Raw genomic sequence first — 21,745 nt, 5'->3', positions numbered from 1 at the left:
TCCAAATCTACCAATTATATGCATATCCTAGCTTCTGGGCCTGGGTAGCAGGCAGTTTACTTTGGGCACGCTTTTCATCCAAAATGTCGAATGCTGCCCCCTACCCTAGTAAGGCACTTTTAAAGAATAACCAGGCATCCTCTACTGATGGGATGAGGTCAATGTCATTCCAGGTTACCCCGCAGAAGTGATTTAGGGAGCGTTTGACAGTGATGAGTGGTGGTTGTTTGATCGCAGACCCATTACGGATGCAGGCAATGAGGCAGTGATTGCTGAGATCTTGATTGAACACAGCAGAGGTGTATTTGGAGGGCGAGTTAGTTAGGATGATATTTATGAGGGTGCCCATGTTTACGGATTTGGGGTTGTACCTGGTAGGTTCATTGATAATTTGTGTGAGATTGAGGGCATCATGCTTAGATTGTAGGATGGCCGGGGTGTTAAGCATGTCCCAGTTTAGGTCACCTAGCAGCATGAGCTCAGACGATAGATGGGGGGCAATCAATTCAAATATGGTGTCGAGGGCACAGCTGGGGGCAGAGGGTGGTCTGTAGCAAGCGGCAATGGTGAGAGACTTGTCTCTGGAAAGGTGCATTTTTAGAAGTAGAAGCTCAAATTGTTTAGGTACAGACCTGGATAGACAAAGCTCTGCAGGCTATCTTTGCAGTAGATTGCAACACCGCCCCCTTTGGCAGTTCTATCTTGGCGGAAAATGTTATAGTTAGGGATGGAGATTTCAGGGTTTTTGGTGGTTTTCCTAAACCAGGATTCAGACACGGCTAAGATATCTGGGTTGGCAGAGTGTGCTAAAGCAGTGAGTAAAACAAACTTAGGGAGTAGACTTCTAATGTTAACATGCATGAAACCAAGGCTTTTACGGTTACAGAAGTCAACAAATGAGAGCACCTGGGGAGTGGGAGTGGAGCTAGGCACTGCAGGACCTGGATTAACCTCTACATCACCAGAGGAACAGATGAGAAGAAGGTTAAGGGTACGGCTAAAGGATTTACGAAATGGCCGTCTAGCACGTTCAGAACAGAGAGTAAAAGGAGCAGGTTTCTGGGCACGATAGCGTAGACTCAAGGCATAGTGTACAGACAAAGGTAAGGTAGGATGTGAGTACATTGGAGGTAAACCTAGGCATTGAGTAATGATGAGAGAGATATAGTCTCTAGAAACGTTTAAACCAGGTGATGTCATGGCATATATAGGAGATGGAACAACATGGTTAGTTAAGGCATATTGAGTAGGGCTAGAGGCTCTACAGTGAAGTAAGACAGTAATCACTAACCAGCACAGTAATGGACGAGGCATATTGATATTAGAGAGAGGCATGCGTAGCCAAGTGATCATATGGGTCCAGTGAGTGGTTGGGCCAGCTGGGGACACGGCGATTCAGACATTTAGCAGGCCGGGGCTAACAAGCTAGCAGTTAGTAGGCTGGGGCTAACAAGCTAGCAGTTAGCAGACCGGGGCTAGCAAGCTAGCAGTTAGCAGACTGGGGCTAGCAAGCTAGCAGTTAGCAGACCGGGGCTAGCAAGTTAGCAGAAGGGCCTTTGGGGGATGTCGTGCAGTGACGTCGATAGACCAGTCGTGGAAGGTGGGGTTCCAAGTAGCTCTCGATAGCTAGCAGGCCGCGGTTAGCAGAATGGGCCTTCAGCGGACGTCGCGCCTGAGGGGCCTGTTGGAATCCTCGGGCAGATTATGTCGGTATTCCAGTCGTAGAGGATCGGCGGGGTTCCGTGCCCTGTACCAGCAGTAGAAGGGGTCCGGATATTGTAGCCCGGGAGTGGGCTTCGGTGGTAGCCCAGGAGCCCTAGCCGGGCTAGCTTCAGGCTAATTGGTGCTTGCTCCGGGATGGAAACGCTAGCCAGGAGTAGTCACCGGGATTGCGGTTAGCTAGTTGCGAAGATCCAGATGAAAAGTTTCAGAGTTTGCGGTAGGAATCCGAGGATATGGAGAGAAAAATAGGTCCGTTATGCTCTGGTTTGAGTCACGTTGTACGAACTGGCGAGAGCTTTCTGAGCTAAAGTTTAGCTGATGACCGCTAGCAATGGTTTGCTGACTGATAGCTGGTAGGTAGTTAGCTGGCTATCTTCAGTTGAGGGATTCCAGATCCGAAGTAAATAGAAATACTTTAGAAAAAACAGATCCACGCCACATTGGGTGAGGCGGGTTGCAGGAGAGTATTTAAAAGTTGAGGTTTAGGAAAATATTTTTTAAAAGATATGCAAAGAAAAATATATAAAAATATATATACAAGGGACACGACAAGACAAAGACAAAGACAAAGACGTCTGACTGCTACACCTTCTTTGAAAAAAAAGGGCAGAACACCACAAGATGTTTTTGTGAGTGTGTGTGAGTGTGTGTGTGTGTGTGTGTGTGTGCCCATTGTGTGTGTCCTCTCAAACACACATTGGACACACAATGGACATACACAATGGACACACACTGGACACACTTTTACACACACACACACTGGGCACACACACACGCACACAATGGACACACACACACGCACACACACTGGACACACACTGGGCACACACTGGACACACTAGACGCATACTGGACACACACACACTGGACACACTGGAGACACACACAAACTGGACACACACACACACAGGTCACACACTGGACACACACACACTGGACACACACACACACACAGGTCACACACTGGACACACACACACTGGACAAAAGCTGTTGCCCAATACCTTGCACAGCAATACTCGTTTCACCACAGGACCTTGGGGGTGTTACAGTAAACGAACTGGATATTCTATGTTAATTTTCACATATCAATTACAATTAAAGGTTAATTGTCCTTCTACACTACTTGTTAAATTAACTTCTCTAGGGCCAGTGGGACGATTTCGTCCCACCTACGTAACAGCCAGTTGAATCCCGTGGCGCGTTATTCAAATACCTTAGAAATGCTATTACTTCAATTTCTCAAACATATGACTATTTTACACCATTTTAAAGACAAGACTCTCGTTAATCTAACCACACTGTCCGATTTCAAAAAGGCTTTACAACGAAAGCAAAACATTAGATTATGTCAGCAGAGTACCCAGCAAGAAATAATCAGACACCAATTTTTCAAGCTAGCATATAATGTCACATAAACCCAAACCACAGCTACATGCAGCACTAACCTTTGAGGATCTTCATCAGATGACAATCTTAGGACATTATGTTATACAATACATGCATGTTTGTTCAATCAAGTTCATATTTATATCAAAAACCAGCTTTTTACATTAGCATGTGACGTTCAGAACTAGCATACCCCCCGCAAACTTCCTGTGAATTTACTAAATTACTCACGATAAACGTTCACAAAAAACATAAAAATTATTTTAAGAATTATAGATACAGAACTCCTCTATGCACTCGCTATGTCCGATTTTAAAATAGCTTTTCGGTGAAAGCACATTTTTCAATATTCTAAGTAGATAGCCCGGCATCACAGGGCTAGCTATTTACACACCCACCAAGTTTAGCACTCACCAAAGTCAGATTTACTATAAGAAAAATGTTATTACCTTTGCTGTTCTTCGTCAGAATGCACTCCCAGGACTTCTACTTCAATAACAAATGTTGGTTTGGTCCCAAATAATCCATAGTTATATCCAAATATCCTCTGTTTTGTTCATGCGTTCAAGACACTATCCGAATGGTAAAGAAGGGTGACGCGCACGACGCATTTCGTGACAAAAAAAATCAAAATATTCCATTACCGTACTTCGAAGCATGTCAACCGCTGTTTAAAATCAATTTTTATGCCATTTTTCTCGTAAAAAAGCAATAATATTCCGACCGGGAATCTGTGTTTTAGCTTAAAGGTCCTCTGATCGACCAAAGGTCCAAAGGCGCTAATGTTTTTCAGCCAGTGGCTGGAATTACATCATTCAGCTTTTTCCGTTACAGCAAAGATCCTCAGTTTTCAATAAACAGAGCCAAGAAGCTCAAGGAATGGTCAGAGAGGGTACTTCCTGTAAGGAATCTTCTCAGGTTTTTGCCTGCCATATGAGTTCTGTTATACTCACAGACACCATTCAAACAGTTTTAGAAACTTTAGGGTGTTTTCTATCCAAAGCCGTTTTTTATCCGGCAGTATAAATACTGCCCCCTAGCCCTAACAGGTTTTAACAGTGTGTTTGTGAAGTCATGATGATCTCTTTGTCAGGCTGTCAGGCTGTGGAGTCACAGAGGAAGGCTGTACTTCTCTGGTCTCAGCTCTGGAGTCAAACCCCTCACACCTGAGAGAGCTGGACCTGAGTAACATTAACCTGAAGCATTCAGGAGTGACGCTGCTCTCTGCTGTACTGGGGAATCCCCACTGTAAACTGGAGACTCTGAGGTCAGTATTCCTGTAACTTTAATAAACTATAAATTAATTGGTCAGAATACTTATGACTTCTTCAAATGGGGGACTAGATACATAAAGTGCTTTAATTTCAAAACGTGCAACAGATATGTATGAAAATACCCTCAAAAAAAAAGGTGACATTATATACTGTCACCTCATATGAAACATTTGATCTGAAGTCCAAAATGCTGGAGTACATAGACACATTTAAATGTCTCTATCTAAAAGTAGTATTATGATCATTTATAATAATGATACATTCATTTACGAACAGATATGGCAGGTTTCAGGACACGGATGTATCTGAAATTGTAGAAAAAAATATACTGCCACTATTTTCACCACCAAAGAATATCAGTGTGGTTTTAATATGATTTGACTCTTTGCAGGCTGTCAGGCTGTCTAGTCACAGAGGAAGGCTGTGCTTCTCTGGTCTCAGCTCGGGGGTCAAACCCAACACATTATTTGTAAACGGGTACAGTGTAAACAGAGAAAGCTAAGCGTATCATTTTAATACAACCTATCTGTCATTGTATTTCTTCTGTGTTGGCAGACTCACTGGCTGTAAACTCACAGACACATCCTGGAAAGTGTTGGCCTCAGTTCTCAGTTCAAACCCCTCACACCTGAGAGAGCTGGACCTGAGTAACAATGACCTGAAGGATTCAGGAGTGAAGCTGCTCTCTGCTGGACTGAAGGATCCACACTGCAGACTGGAGACTCTGAGGTCAGTATTCCTGTAGTTGGTCAACAAGTGTTTTGTTGTATCCTCTGTTATTGGTAATGGTGAGAGGTTAGCATGTTTTGTTGTAGTCTCTGTTATTGGTAATGGTGAGAGGTTAGCATGTTTTGTTGTATCCTCTGTTATTGGTAATGGTGAGAGGTTAGCATGTTTTGTTGTAGCCTCTGTTATTGGTAATGGTGAGAGGTTAGCATGTTTTGTTGTATCCTCTGTTATTGGTAATGGTGAGAGGTTAGCATGTTTTGTTGTAGCCTCTGTTATTGGTAATGGTGAGAGGTTAGCATGTTTTGTTGTATCCTCTGTTATTGGTAATGGTGAGAGGTTAGCGTGTTTTGTTGTAGCCTCTGTTATTGGTAATGGTGAGAGGTTAGCATGTTTTGTTGTAGTCTCTGTTATTGGTAATGGTGAGAGGTTAGCATGTTTTGTTGTATCCCCTGTTATTGGTAATGGTGAGAGGTTAGCATGTTTTGTTGTAGCCTCTGTTATTGGTAATGGTGAGAGGTTAGCATGTTTTGTTGTAGCCTCTGTAACTTTCATTCATGAATAATGGAATCATCAGGTTTAATTTTGTAGTGTTTAGAAACCTGTTATCTACTCAATTATAAATAAAATGACTCCAGTAACCATCTGAAATGAACACGATGGGAGACAGAGAGCTGGTTTCAAGTGCAGGGCTCAGCAGGTGTTTTTTGTAAAGGACCACAGGTCCAGGGCTCAGCAGGTGTTTATTGTAAAGGACCACAGGTCCAGGGCTCAGCAGGTGTTTATTGTAAAGGACCACAGGTCCAGGGCTCAGCAGGTGTTTATTGTAAAGGACCACAGGTCCAGGGCTCAGCAGTTGTTTATTGTAAAGGACCACAGGTCCAGGGGCAGGCAGAAGATCAAAAAGGGTCCAAAAAGGCAACAGGCAGGGAAAAGGCCGTGGTCCGGGAGATCAGGCAATAGGTTGATAACAGGAAATCCTATAGGCTAAGGTACAGGCAGGGAATAGGTTGATAACAGGAAATCCAATAGGCTAAGGTACAGGCAGGGAATAGGCTGATAACAGGAAATCCAATGGGCTAAGGTACAGGCAGGGAATAGGTTGATAACAGGAAATCCAATAGGCTAAGGTACAGGCAGGGAATAGGCAAAAGGCGTTGTTAGGGAGGCAGGCAACAACATCATACACGGGAGGAGTAAATTAAAGGAAACTCAGCGCTCCGAATAGCCTTGTGTCGCAAAACAAACAACACTTCACAATGATGGGGGCGCAAAGAACTGAACTAAATAGAGTTTGATAATGACATACAGGTGTGTGAACAGGTGATTAGAATTCTGATCTGCGTTCAGGGGGATCTACGTGTTTGAGAGTGTGAGCTGGAAGCAGACGTTACACCATCCACCATTTTAATATTGGGCAAAACACAACCCAAAACGCAACGAAAACAAACTGCAAAATCGATCAACGAGTTTGAGTCACAAGCTTGATGTAGTCGCTGCGTTCAAGGAATATCGGATAAAATACTCAACTTGTGACTACTTTAAGCCACTATGAGTGAATTGGTCAGAAAACATATGACTTCTTTAAATAGGGGGACTAGATACATAAAGTGCTTTGATTTTTGTAAATGGTGAAACAGAAATGTATGAAAATATCCTCAAATAAAAGGTGACATTATATACTGTCACCTCATATGAAACATTTGATCTGAAATCCAAAATGTTGGAGTTTAGAGACACATTTAAAATGTTATCTTCACTGACAAAATATATATGGTGTGGACTGTATACTCAATACAATCTAAATCTGATACCTCACTGTCTGTCTTTTGACTGATACTGTTTTTAAACTGGTCTGGTCAGTCTACTCAAATATTTGTATTATATTTTTACATTTTTATTTGTTACAAGTAGTATTCTGATCATTTATAATAATGATACACCAATTTATGAATAGAAATGGCAGGTTTCATGACACTGATATATGAAAATGTTAATCTTTTTCTCTTTGCAGGCTGTCAAGATGTCTAGTCACAGAGGAAGGCTGTGCTTCTCTGGTCTCAGCTCTGAGGTCAAACCCCTCACACCTGAGAGAGCTGGACCTGAGCTACAATCACCCAGGAGACTCAGGAGTCAGACTGCTCTCTGCTCGACTGGAGGATCCACACTTCAGACTGGAGAAACTCAAGTATGTTGAGGGTTTATGTCAATGTTCATATCAGACATGTTTGACTTTTCAGGCTAGTTAAGACAAACATTCTGACCACCACTTGGACAAAGTGATGTGTGTCTGTGTCTGTGTCTGTGTCTGTGTCTGTGTCTGTGTCTGTGTCTGTGTGTGTGTGTGTGTGTGTGTGTGTGTGTGTGTGTGTGTGTGTGTGTGTGTGTGTGTGTGTGTGTGTGTGTGTGTGTGTGTGTGTGTGAGTTCAGGTGTATCCCTCAATGACTGTCTGTTTTTCTGCTTACCGCTACAGTGTGGAACATGGTGGAGAGAACACAATGAAACCTGGACTTAGAAAATGTGAGTGTTGACTGCTGTGAAGAATATGACTAAGAATAAGTCTTAATTCAAGTTAAGTCAAAGACCACCATCATTACTGACTTATTATATTAATTAAAGGTCATATTAAATATCAGCCGTAGTTCTACAGAAACAGAAATCAGTTAAACCAAAGTTTACAAAGAGTTGATATGACAATGTGTTTGTCTGTGTGTGTGCCTGTGTGTGTGTGTGTGTGTGTGTGTGTGTGTGTGTAATTAATGGGAATAAGTGTGTTTTATATTACCATACAGTATAACATATGATCATTCAACAAGTCTCAAGTTACCTTAACTTCTCCTTTTGATACCTAGAAACATCTACATTAAATGAATTAGTGAAAAGTGAGTTAACATTCTAATGTGAATGATGATGATTTCTAATATTGTGTCTGGTTTCATCCATCAGATGTCTGTGATCTCACACTGGACCTAAACACAGTGAACAGACTCCTCTCTCTGTCTGAGGAGAACAGAAAGGTGACATGGAGGAGAGAGGAGCAGCCGTATCCTGATCACCCAGAGAGATTTGAGGTCTGTGGACAGGTGCTGTGTAGAGAGGGTCTGACTGGGAGCTGTTACTGGGAGGTAGAGTGGAGTGGGGGGGCTCTTATAGGAGTGACATATAAAGGAATCAGCAGGAGAGGAGGGGGTAAGGACTGTTGGCTTGGATACAATGACAAGTCCTGGAGTCTGTTCTGCTCTGACAACAGTTACTCTGCCAGGCATAATAATAATCCCACTACCATAGACGTCCCCTCCTCCAGCTCCCACAGAGTAGGAGTGTATCTGGACTGGCCAGCCGGCACTCTGTCCTTCTATAGAGCCTCCTCTGACACACTGACCCACCTGATCACATTCACCTCCACATTCACTGAGCCCCTCTATCCAGGGTTTAGGGTTCATTATGTTGGCGACTCAGTGTCACTGAAATAATAACTGGACACACACACACACACACTGGACACACACACACACACACACACTGGACAAACACACACACACACAGGACACACACACACACACACACACAGGACACACACACACACACACAGGACACACACACACACACAGGACAAACACCCACACACACACACGCACACACAGGACAAACACACACACACTGGACAAACACACACACACACACACACACACACACACACACTGGACAAACACACACACACACACTGGACACACACACACACTGGACACACACACACACACACACACACACACACACACACACACACTGGACAAACACACACACACACACACACACACACACTGGACAAACACACACACACAGGACACACACACAGGACACACACACACACACAGGACACACACACAGGACACACACACACACACAGGACAAACACCCACACACACACACACACACAGGACACACACACACACACAGGACACACACACACACACAGGACACACACACACACACAGGACAAACACCCACACACACACACAGGACAAACACACACACACTGGACAAACACACACACACACACACACACACACACACTGGACAAACACACACACACACACACTGGACACACACACACACTGGACACACACACACACACACTGGACAAACACACACACACACAAACACACACACACACACACTGGACAAACACACATACACACACACACTGGACAAACACACACACACACACACACTGGACAAACACACACACACACACACTGGACAAACACACACACTGGACAAACACACACACACACACACACACACACACACACTGGACAAACACACACACACACACACTGGACAAACACACACACACACACACTGGACAAACACACACACACACACACACACACTGGACAAAGACACACACACACACACACACACACGACAAACACACACACACACACACACTGGACAAACACACACACACACACTGGACACACACACACACACTGGACACACACACTGGACACACACACACACACACACACACACACACACACTGGACACACACACACACACACACACACACACACACTGGACAAACACACACACAGGACACACACACACACACACACACACACACACACACACACACACACAGGACAAACACCCACGCACTGGACAAACACACACACACACACTGGACACACACACTGGACACACACACACACACACACACACACACTGAACACACACACACACTGGACAAACACACACACACACACACACACTGGACAAACACACACACACACACACACACACTGGACAAAGACACACACACACACACACACACAACAAACACACACACACACACACACACTGGACAAACACACACACACACACACACTGGACAAACACACACACACACACACACACTGGACACACACACACACACACTGGACAACACACACACACACACACACACACTGGACTCACACACACACACACACACACTGGACAAACACACACACACACACTGGACAAACACACACACACACACTGGACAAACAAACACACACACACACTGGACAAACACACACACACACACACACACACACACACACACTGGACAAACACACACTGGACACACACACACTCACTGGACAAACACACACACACACTGGACAAACAGGACACACACACACACACACACACACACAAACACACACTGGATACACACACACTGGACAAACACACACACACACACACACTGGACAAACACACACACACACACACACTGGACAAACACACACACACTGGACAAACTCAAACACACACACACACTCACTGGACACACTCTCACACACACACACATGCGCGCGTCTTCCTATAATTGTGAGGACCTTGACCCAGGACCTCTTACAATAACACTGTTAAAATACCAATGTGATCATTTGTTGTCTTTTATGTTGAATAACAAATTGTATAATTATATGTGGACATACGCTCCATAGTTGTACAAGTATACATGGTTATATTGTACTTTTCATAATAAAACATACTTGAAACAAGAAAAGACGTGTTAATTGTATAAACAGTTTAGTTATTGATTTTACATCATGTCTCTGTCAAATATGAAATGAAATACAAAACAATTAAATATGTACAACAGAGTGTTGTGATGCAGGGTTACTATAGCAACAGAGTGTTGTGATGCAGGGTTACTATAGCAACAGAGTGTTGTGATGCAGGGTCACTATAGCAACATAATGTTGTGATGCAGGATCACTATAGTAACAGAGTGTTGTGATGCAGGGTCACTATAGCAACAGTGTTGTGATGCAGGGTCACTATAGCAACAGTGTTGTGATGCAGGGTCACTATAGCAACAGTGTTGGGATGCAGGGTCACTATAGCAACAGTGTTGTGATGTAGGGTCACTATAGCAACAGAGTGTTGTGATGCAAGGTCACTCTTCTCACTCTCTGCTCTCTGTTCTCTGCTCCCTCTCTCTGCTCCCTCTCTGCTCTCTCTCTCTGCTCTCTGCTTTGCCTGCTCTCTATGCTCTCTGTTCTCTCTGCTCCCTCTGCTCTCGCTCTCTGCTCTCTGCTTTCTATCTCTCTCTCACTGCTCTCTGCTCTCTATCTCTCTGCTCCCTCTGTTCTCTCTCTCTGCTCTCTCTGCTCTCTGCTTTTCCTGCTCTCTATGCTCTCTCTCTGCTCCCTCTCTGCTCTCTCTCTCTGCTCTCTCTTTCTCACTCTCTGCTCTCTCTCTCTCTCACTCTCTGCTCTCTCTCTGCTCTGCTCGCTCTCTGCTCTGCTCGCTCGGCTCTCTCACTGCTCTCAATGCTCTGCTGCTCTCTCTTATCTCTGCTCTCTCTGCCCTCTGTGCTCTCTGTGCTCTCTCTCTCTGTGCTCTCTCTCTGTGCTCTCTCTCTCTGCTCTCTTCTCTCTCTGCCCTCTCTTCTCGCTCTCTCTGCTCTCTCTCTCTTTTCTTTCCCTCTGCTCTCTCTGCTCTCTCTCTGCTCTCTGTTCTCCGCTCTCTCTCTCTCTGCTCTCTCTGTTCTCTGCTCTCCCTCTCTCTCTGTTCTCTCTGCTCTCTCTGCTCTCTGCCCTCTTTGCTCTCTCTCTCTCTGTTCTCTGCTCTCCCTCTCTCTCTCTGTTCTCTCTGCTCTCTCTGCTCTCTGCCCTCTCTGCTCTCTCTCTCAGCCTGCTATCTGCTCTCTCTCTGCTCTCTCAGCCTGCTCTCTGCTCTCTCTCTCAGCCTGCTATCTGCTCTCTCTCTGCTCCCTCTGCTCTCTGCTTTTCCTGCTCTCTATGCTCTCTGTTCTCTCTGCTCTCTCTCTGCTCCCTCTCTGCTCTCTCTCTGCTCTCTCGCTCTGCTCTCTGCTTTTGCTGCTCTCTTTCTCACTCTCTGCTCTCTCTTTCTCACTCTGCTCTCTCTCTCTTTGCTCTCTGCTCTCTCTCTGCTGCTCTCTCTCTTATCTCTGCTCTCTCTCTGCCCTCTCTGCTCTCTCTGCTCTCTCTGCCCTCTTTCTTCTCACTCTCTGCTCTCTTCTCACTCTCTCTCTGCTCTCTCTCTCTGCTCTCTCTCTCTGCTCTCTCTCTCTCTGCTCTCTCTCTCTCTGCTCTCTCTCTCTCTGCTCTCTCTCTCTCTGCTCTCTCTCTCTCTGCTCTCTCTCCCTCTGCTCTCTCTCTCTCTGCTCTCTCTCTGCTCTCTCTGATCTCTGCTCTCTCTGTGTTCTCTGCTCTCTCTCCCTCTGCTCTCTCTCCCTCTGCTCTCTCTGCTCTCTTCTCACTTTCTGTTCTCTGCTCTCTGCTCTCTCTGCCCTCTCTTCTCTCTCTCACTCTCTAGTCTCTCTCTGCTCTCTCAGCCTGCTCTCTGCTCTCTCTGCTCTCTGCTCTCTCTCTGCTCTCTGTTCTCCGCTCTCTCTCTCTCTGCTCTCTGTTCTCCGCTCTCTCTCTCTCTGCTCTCTGCTCTCCCTCTCTCTCTCTGTTCTCTGTTCTCTCTGCTCTCTCTGCTCTCTCTGTTCTCTCTGCTCTCTCTGCTCTCTCAGCCTGCTCTCTGCTCTCTCTCTCAGCCTGCTATCTGCTCTCTCTCTGCTCCCTCTGCTCTCTGCTTTTCCTGCTCTCGATGCTCTCTGTTCTCTCTGCTCTCTCTCTGCTCTCTCTCTGCTCTCTCTCTGCTCTCTCTCTCTCTGCTCTCTCTCTCTCTGCTCTCTCTCTCTGCTCTCTCTCTCTGCTCTCTCTCTCCCTCTGCTCTCTCTCCCTCTGCTCTCTCACTCTCTGCTCTCTTCTCACTCTCTGCTCTCTTCTCACTCTCTGCTCTCTTCTCACTCTCTGCTCTCTCTGCTCTCTCTGATCTCTGCTCTCTCTGATCTCTGCTCTCTCTGTGTTCTCTGCTCTCTCTCCCTCTGCTCTCTCTCCCTCTGCTCTCTCTGCTCTCTTCTCACTTTCTGTTCTCTGCTCTCTTCTCTCTCTGCCCTCTCTCACTCTCTAGTCTCTCTCTGCTCTCTGTCTGCTCTCTGTTCTCTGCCCTCTCTCTTCTCTCTCTCTGCTCTCTTCTCACTCTGCTCTCTCTCTCCCTCTGCTCTCTCTCTCCCTCTGCTCTCTCTTCTCTCTGCTCTCTTTGCTCTCTGCCTCTCTCTCACAGCTGTCTCTCTGTGTTCTCTGCTCTATCTGCTCTGCCCTCTGCTCTCTCTGTCATCTCTCTCTCTCACACAGCTCTCTCTCTCTCTCTGTTTTCTGCTCTCTCTCTGCCATCTCTGTCCTCTGCTCTCTCTACTGTCTGCTCTGCTCTCCTCTCTCTCCCTCTCTACTCTCTCTCTCTGCTCTCTCTCTGCTCTCTTCCCTCTCTCTGCTCTCTTTCTCCCTCTGCTCTCTGCTCTCTCTCTCCCTCTGCTCTCTCTCTCTCTCTGCTCTCTCTCCCCCCAATCTCTCTTGCTTTTTATATCTTAACAGGGATGCAGTTTGGACAATCACCACCTGATGGCAGTGTTAAACCAGAAGTGATGAAAACAACATCACTGCATCAAGAGAGAGTCTAATATACTGATACACAGTGCATTCAGAAAGTATTCACACCCCTAAAACTGGCCTGTCACTAAAGCTGGCCTGTCACTAAAACGGGCCTGTCACTAAAACGGGCCTGTCACTAAAACGGGCCTGTCACTACAACGGGCCTGTCACTACAACGGGCCTGTCACTAAAACGGGCCTGTCACTAAAACAGTAGAAGACGCAAAAAAAAGAAAGAACATTAGTTTGGTAAAATATACAACAGGATATATAGACTGTGTTCCCTATAATAAAATATACAACAGGATATATAGACTGTGTTCCCTATAATAAAATATACAACAGGATATATAGACTGTGTTCCCTATAATAAAATATACAACAGGATATATAGACTGTGTTCCCTATAATAAAATATACAACAGGATATATAGACTGTGTTCCCTATAATAAAATATACAACAGGATATATAGACTGTGTTCCCTATAATAAAATATACAACAGGATATATAGACTGTGTTCCCTATAATAAAATATACAACAGGATATATAGACTGTGTTCCCTATAATAAAATATACAACAGGATATATAGACTGTGTTCCCTATAATAAAATATACAACAGGATATATAGACTGTGTTCCCTATAATAAAATATACAACAGGATATATAGACTGTGTTCCCTACAACATTTGAAGATTTTTTTAATTTAATTTAATTTAACCTTTATTTAACCAGGAAGGGCTCATTGAGATTTAAAATCTCTTTTTCAAGAGCGTCCTGGCCAAGATAGGCAGCGCCAAGTCATTACAAAAATTACAGACAAACAACATGAACAACTACAAGTAATCTAGTAAAAACCATAGAATTAACAAAGAATATAACAAAATCAAAAACAGCAAATTAAAAACATTGACAGGTCAGGGAATCAGTCTCCAGATCATTCATCCGTGATTTAAAAATACCAATCGGGACAAGTTCATGCAGTTTAAAAGTATTTTGTAAGGCATTCCAAGACGATGGCGCAGAGTACATAAAAGCCCTTTTACCAAATTCAGTTCGGATAAAGTCCCGCGAACGAAGAGAGTACCCACCACATTTCTGAACAATAAAAATGCCCAAATAAAAAGGTAGTAAACCCAAAATGGCTTTGTAAATAAAAGTATACCAGATAGCAGTTAGTTCAGTTTGATCTTATTAAAGACAGCTGTATATTATTTTTTTGGACCCCAAAATATTCTATGTTCACGCCCACTTTTTTTGCACTATGTTTGAAGGCTGTCAACTTCTTCTCAGGAGGAGAACATAGTGCAAAAAAAGTGGGCGTGAACATAGAATATTTTGGGGTCCAAAAAAATAATATACAGCTGTCTTTAATAAGATCAAACTGAACTAACTGCAATCTTGAAATGTTGAAAAAGTGTTTTTAAATAGCTCAGTCTTATCACTCAATATGAGTCAAAATCTGTCACTTCCAGCAGTGCTCATTTTGTCAAAAATGAAAAAATGAAAAAAATAACAACTCACAGCTGTGTTAATAGACCCAACTCAAACATCTGCTATCTTGAAATGTCCAAAAAAGGTATTTAAATGGGCCTACCAGACATCTTGAGAGAAGATAAGGTCAGGGACTCCTGACTGACTCTCCGTCATGTTGAAATAGGTTCTCCTGTCTTACTTTCTGTCATGTTGAGATTGGTTTCCCTGTCTTACTTTCTGTCGTGTTGAGATGGGTTAGTTCTTCTTGAGAGAACTAACCCAAAATTAGTCGAACTAACCCAAAATGAGTCGAAAGGCTAAGGGATTCTCTTCCTGAGAAGAAGCTGACAGCCTTCAAACAGAGCAAAAAAAGTGGTCCCAAACAATATGTCAAAATGAATAAAAAAATGATACAGCTGTCTTTAGTTCAGTTTGATCTTATTAACTGCTATCTTGAAATGTTGAAAAAGTGTTTTTAAATAGGCATCCTATCATTTGAAAATTAGTTGAAAGGCTAAGTGATTCTCCTCCTCAGGTTACTACTCTGGCCCATAAAATAGAATATGCATATTATAAGTAGATTTGGATAGAAAATACTCTGAAGTTTCTAAAACTGTTTGAATGGTGTCTGTGAGTATAACAGAACTCATATGGCAGGCAAAAAAAACTGAGAAAAATTTGAATCAGGAAGTGGGAGAAATTCGAAATGTAGTTTTTCTTTTGAATCACCTTGAAAAAACTACAATGACATCGTAGGTGCAACGTGAATCCTGACTCTTCCATTGGCTGTCAACAATCTTTAGGAACTGCTTTCAATCCGTCATCTGTTACCGGGCAGAAAATTCTGTCTCGTTCAATCCCTGGCCAATCAGAGAACAGGTGTCTTATGACGCGCATCCACGTGACTTAGCTGTTGTTTTTATTTGTTCTTGTATGACTGAATACCTACAGCCCCGTTGTTAAATTATCCCCATTTGACGTTAAAAAATACCCTAAAGGATTGATTGGAAACATCGTTTGACGTGTTTCTACAAACGGTAATGGAATTTTTTGGCCATTTCGTCTACGGATTTGCGTCCACGCCACATTGGCATGGTAACATGTAGTTCTGGACGGGTCAACAAAACGGACCTATTTTGGACATAAATGATGGACTTTTGCAGAACAAATGAACATTTTTCTTGTGGAAGTGGGAGCCCATCCGAGTGCATTCCGCCAGAAGATCAGCAAAAGGTCAGTAAATATTTCCAACATATTGTTAGAGATTTGTCGACGCCGTGGTTGAAGGCTAACTGTATAGCTTAGCATTGAAGGCTAAATTCTGGACTCACAATATTGAACAATGTTGCTTTTTCCGTAACGTTATTTTTGAAATCTGACAAAGTGGTTGCATAAAGGAGTAGATTATCTCTAATTCTTTAAATAATTGTTGTCATTTTTTTCCCCAACGTTTTATGAGTTCTTCCGTAAATTAAATGTGCCTTTTCACCGGATGTTGTGGGGAGAAAACATTTTCTGAACGTCACGCACCAATGTAGAAATTGGTTTTTTTGGATGTAAATATAAACTTGATCGAACAAAAAATGCATGTATTGTCTAACATGATGTCCTAGGAGTGTCATCTGATTCAGATTGTCAAAGGTTTGTGCTTAATTTTAGCTGAATATCTGGTTTTGTGATGGCTATCGTGCTTGGAAAATGGCTTTTTAATTTTTTTTTTGCTGAGATGCTAAAATAATCTGTTTTTCTTTCACCGTAAAGCCTTTTTGAAATAAGACAATGTGATTGGATTAACGAGTAGAGTATCTTTAAAATGCCATATAATACTTTAATTTTAATTTTGAGATTATTTGGATGTGATACTTTATCAGTGTTTACAGTCATACCAACATGATGTATATGGTACTTTATCAGTGTTTACAGTCATACCAACATTATGTATATGATACTTTATCAGTGTTTACAGTCATACCAACATGATGTATATGATACTTTATCAGTGTTTACAGTCATACCAACATGATGTATATGATACTTTATCAGTGTTTACAGTCATACCATGAAATGATCAGTTAACCTCTAGACTAGAAACACAGACAAATCACTTCAGGATGAAGTCCAATAGATGTCGCTGTTGCACTGTAGTAGTGGGGGGGAACAGGAAGTTCCGGTAGGTGCACACCATTCTTTAGAATAAGGAAAATCGCAACAACTGTGCTGTCCTTTTCTCTTTATTACTACAGTCTGAGGTCGGTAACGTCAACAGTGAGGACAATCCCAGCCTGCCACTCTCCTTCCACACTGAGTCCAAACCTACAGTCACTGGGTCCTGATTGTGACAGTGGAGCCCAGTTTGCACTGCAGGATCCAGAGATGGAATCAGTGAAGCTGGAAGACTGCAGTCAAACACTGGAGCTGAATGTCAACATTAAAGAAGAAGAGGAGGAGGAGATTGTCTCAACATGGTCTCCATTCTCTACATCCCAGAGAGCAACAGCAGGAAGATCACAGAGCTAAGAGGTCTCACCACTGCCCACATTGTGAGGAGATTTTCCCAATTCTATCAAAGCTAAAAATACACCTTAAAACACACACTGGAGAGAATCTGTATCCCTGTAATGACTGTGGGAAGAGATTCACAACATCAAGGTCTCTGACAGTTCATCAGAGAATACACACAGGAGAGAAGCCTTACTCCTGCTCTGACTGTGGAAAGAGTTTCTCTCGACTGGCCCAGTTAAAAAGACACCAAGGTAATCATAAAGAAGAGAAGCATTATCACTGATCTGACTGTAGATTTAGTTTTTTATCAACAGCTGAGCTAAAAGGGTAATCAGAGAACACACAGAGGAGAGAAGCCTTACTTCTTCTCTTAAGACAGCATCACCTTTTACAGTGGATTTCTGCTGTTGTGGCCTTTAACCATCTGTCTGACTTTGTTGTTCACACAGGAGAGAGATGTGGCTATCGTGGATCCTCTGGGGAGCCTCAACAAGATCATGATGCTGACAAGGCAGAGCAGAGTCTCTCCACATCAGAACACCTCCAGAAACACCAGCAGAGACCCACAGATGATCAATCTCATTGCTGCTCTGACTGTGGGAAAGGTTGCAAATCTTCATCAGAACTTAAAATACACCAGCAAGTACACACAGGAGAGAAACTATACTGCTGCTGCTCTGACTGTGGGAAACGTTTCTCAAGATCAAATTCACTAAAAGTACACCTGCGAATTCACACTGGAGAGAAATCTCACCACTGTTTTGATTGTGGGAAGAGTTACTTCAGATTAAAATCACTAAAAGTACACATGAGAATTCACACTGGAGAGAAACCTTATAGCTGTGATCAATGTGGGAAGAGTTTTACTATATCTAGCTGTCTGACTATTCATCAGAGAACACATACAGGAGAGAAACCATATAGCTGTACTCAATGTGGGAAGATTTTCACTACATCTAGCCAATGGATTGTAAACCAGAGAACACATACAGGAAAGAAATCTCTTAGCTGTACTCAATGTAGGAAGAGTTTTACTCACTTAGGCAGCCTGTTATCACACCAGAGAAAACACACAGGAGAGAAATCTTATAGCTGTGATCAATGTGGGAAGAGTTTTACTAAGTCTAGCAGTCTTATTGTACACCAGAGAACACACACAGGAGAGAAACCTCATAGCTGTGGTCAATGTGGGAAGAGTTTTGTTACATCTAGCCATCTTATTGAACACCAGAGAACACACACAGGAGAGAAACCTCATAGCTGTGATCAATGTGACAAGAGATACTCTGATAAAAGATCTCTGATTAAACATCAGAAAATACATGGAGTTGTTTCATGATATCAATGAATTAATGTCACAATGTAGAATGTTTTAACATTGTAGAAGGAGTATTTTAATGATGTCACAATGTAGAATGTTTTAACCTGTTTGGGATAGGGGGCAGTATTTTCACGGCCGGATAAAAACGTACCCGATTTAATCTGGTTACTACTCCTGCCCAGAAACTAGAAAATGCATATAATTAGTAGATTTGAAGAGTCTTGGTGGTTCCAAATGTCTTCCATTTAAGAATGATGGAGGCCACTGTGTTCTTGTGGACCTTCAATACTTCAGCCATTTTTTGGTACCCTTCCCCAGATCCTGTCTCGGAGCTCTACGGACAATTCCTTCGACCTCATGGCTTGGTTTTTGTTCTGACATGCACTGTCAACTGTGGGACCTTATATAGACAGGTGTGTGCCCAAATCATGTCCAATGAATTGAATTTACCGCAGGTGGACTCCAATCAAGTTGTAGAAACATCTCAAGGATGATCAATGGAAACAGGATGCACCTGAAAGCAGTTTCGAGTCTCATAGCAATGGGTCTGCATACTTATGTAAATAAGGTATTTCTGTTTTTCTCTTTGTCATTATGGGGTAGATTAATGAGGAAAACAATATTATTTAATCCATTTTAGAATAAGGCTGTAACGTAACAAAATGTGTGAAAAGTCAAGGGGTCTGAATACTTTCTAAATGCTCTGAATATGCTATTGGTTTACTGTTAGAATAAGTTGTATGACTACACCAATACTGTTAAAGCAACGATGCAGAGACCTACAAAATGCATGGCCAACCTTGCTGCTAGAGATCTAGCTACTGGGTGTGCAGGTTTCTGTTCCAGCCCTGCACTAACACCTGACATTGTGCTGATTTATTTGGATTAGACACTATTGAACTATTCAGTCATGTCTTGTTGTGGAGTCAGATGGACGTCTAAATCCACGGCCCATTTCCACAGCTGTTCTTTATGATAGGAAATAAAGTGGATTCACACAATCAACTATAGTGTCTTTTTGGGTCATTGAACATTCCCTGTTTGTCTCTTTTATTTGGTTGTTACTCTAATGATATTGATGCACAATCACTGTCTGGCTGACAGTCTGTGAACTGAGTCAATCTAGTTCCCCCAGAATGAATGTTGTGGGTATTTAATTCTGCTACATTTAAACATTATTTTATTAATTTAAGCTTTATTTAACTAGGCAAGACGGTTAAGAACAAATTATTATTTACAATGACAGCCTACCGGGGAACAGTGGGTTAATTGCCTTGTTCAGGGGCAGAACGACAGATTTTTACCTTGTCAGCTCGGGATTCGATACACCAACCTTTTGGTTTCTGGCCCAATGCTCTAACCACTAGGCTACTTGCCGGCCCATAGGCGTGTCCACTGCAGACATGATGAGATTAGTATTGGCTTCATAGGCGTGTCCAATGCAGACATGATGAGATTAGTATTGGCTTCATAGGCGTGTCCAATGCACTTGTGCATGTGGTTTGTAATTTCGATAGTGAAACAGGATTTGCTAATCCTCCCACATTGTTTCCATTTTGCTGAGATGTTTTCTCCATTTGAAATGATACTGTTAGAAATAGGTAAAGCACTCACACATCTGAGAACTTGTGTGTGTTAATCATTAGTTAATAACTTGAAAGAAAACAAAAGCCTGATTGATACTGATCAGTGTGTGGGTTTTCTTTTTCATCAGACAATTAATGAGACTCACCATGTCGATGGAGACCAGATTAGACTCATAATGAGGCTGACCATGTTGAAGGAGACCAGATTAGACTAATAATGAGGATCACCATGTTGCGGGAGACCAGATTAGACTCATAATGAGGCTCACCATGTCCAAGGAGACCAGATTAGACTCATAATGAGGCTCACCATGTTGAAGGAGACGCGATTAGACTCATAAATGAGGATCACCATGTTGAAGTAGACCAGATTAGACTCATATTGAGGTTCACCATGTTGAAGTAGACCAGATTAGACTCATAATGAGGCTCACCATGTTGAAGGAGACCAGATTAGACTCATAATGAGGCTCACCATGTTGAAGGAGACCAGATTAGACTCATAAGGCTCACCATGTTGAAGGAGACACTTTGACTGACTGATCCATTCATCCTTCCATCCCTCCTCAGCCTTCCTCTCCTCTGAAGACCCAGTGAGGGTGGAGCTCAGTCAGAGAGCTGTTGAGGGACTGGTTAGGAAGAACACTTCTACAGCCAGAGAGGTGAGAGGTCACACATGGTTTAGATGGTGTCTAAATGTTTAGATGGTGTAGATATGTCTCCTTAGCGGTTCATCACATCAGCAAAAGGGAATATGTTCCATCATCTATGTTTATTTACATTAGTGCAAATTGTCCACTGATATTGGTGTAATTTCTCACCCCTTTTGGCTGTATGAAAGTTAATTTCCCCTCAGACACACACATTTGTTCTTTGATATTATGAAGGTCATTTGTGTCAAATGTACTTTCCCCACTCATTCACCCCATCTCTTTACATTGCTGATGCATATTCGTGACCAGACTCAAATTCCGAACACAATGCCCATCCTGGCAGATCTAAACCTAATGCAGTACATTGTGACTTTTGTGCATCCAGACCTAATGCAACTTAGAGTGATCAGATAACAGAAGTCACATTTAGGTGCCTGGTGTAACTGAGGCCATAGATGCTCCATAACCATTACTTTGAGTGTTTTATTTAACATGATTAAATGTGTTTATTTCTGTGTTGCAGGGGCAGTCAAGAAATGGAACAGCAAGGCCACAGAACATGACATAATCAGAGCTGTGGGAGACCACCTCA

General features: G+C 42.9%; 1 long non-coding RNA gene across 1 annotated transcript; it reads left to right on the top strand.

The window, feature by feature from the left end:
* The first annotated feature begins 15,775 nt into the window (after positions 1-15,775).
* On the top strand, positions 15,776-18,097 carry LOC115186625 (uncharacterized). Its single transcript, XR_003875808.1, has 3 exons — positions 15,776-16,324; positions 17,335-17,844; positions 18,043-18,097. It is a non-coding gene; the product is annotated as an uncharacterized LOC115186625 (long non-coding RNA).
* The last annotated feature ends 3,648 nt before the right edge of the window (positions 18,098-21,745 follow it).

Source organism: Salmo trutta, unplaced genomic scaffold, assembly GCF_901001165.1.
Source record: "Salmo trutta unplaced genomic scaffold, fSalTru1.1, whole genome shotgun sequence".
Taxonomy (NCBI): domain Eukaryota; kingdom Metazoa; phylum Chordata; class Actinopteri; order Salmoniformes; family Salmonidae; genus Salmo; species Salmo trutta.
Note: the sequence above shows the minus strand (reverse complement) of the source record. Positions and strands in the feature narration are given on the sequence as shown.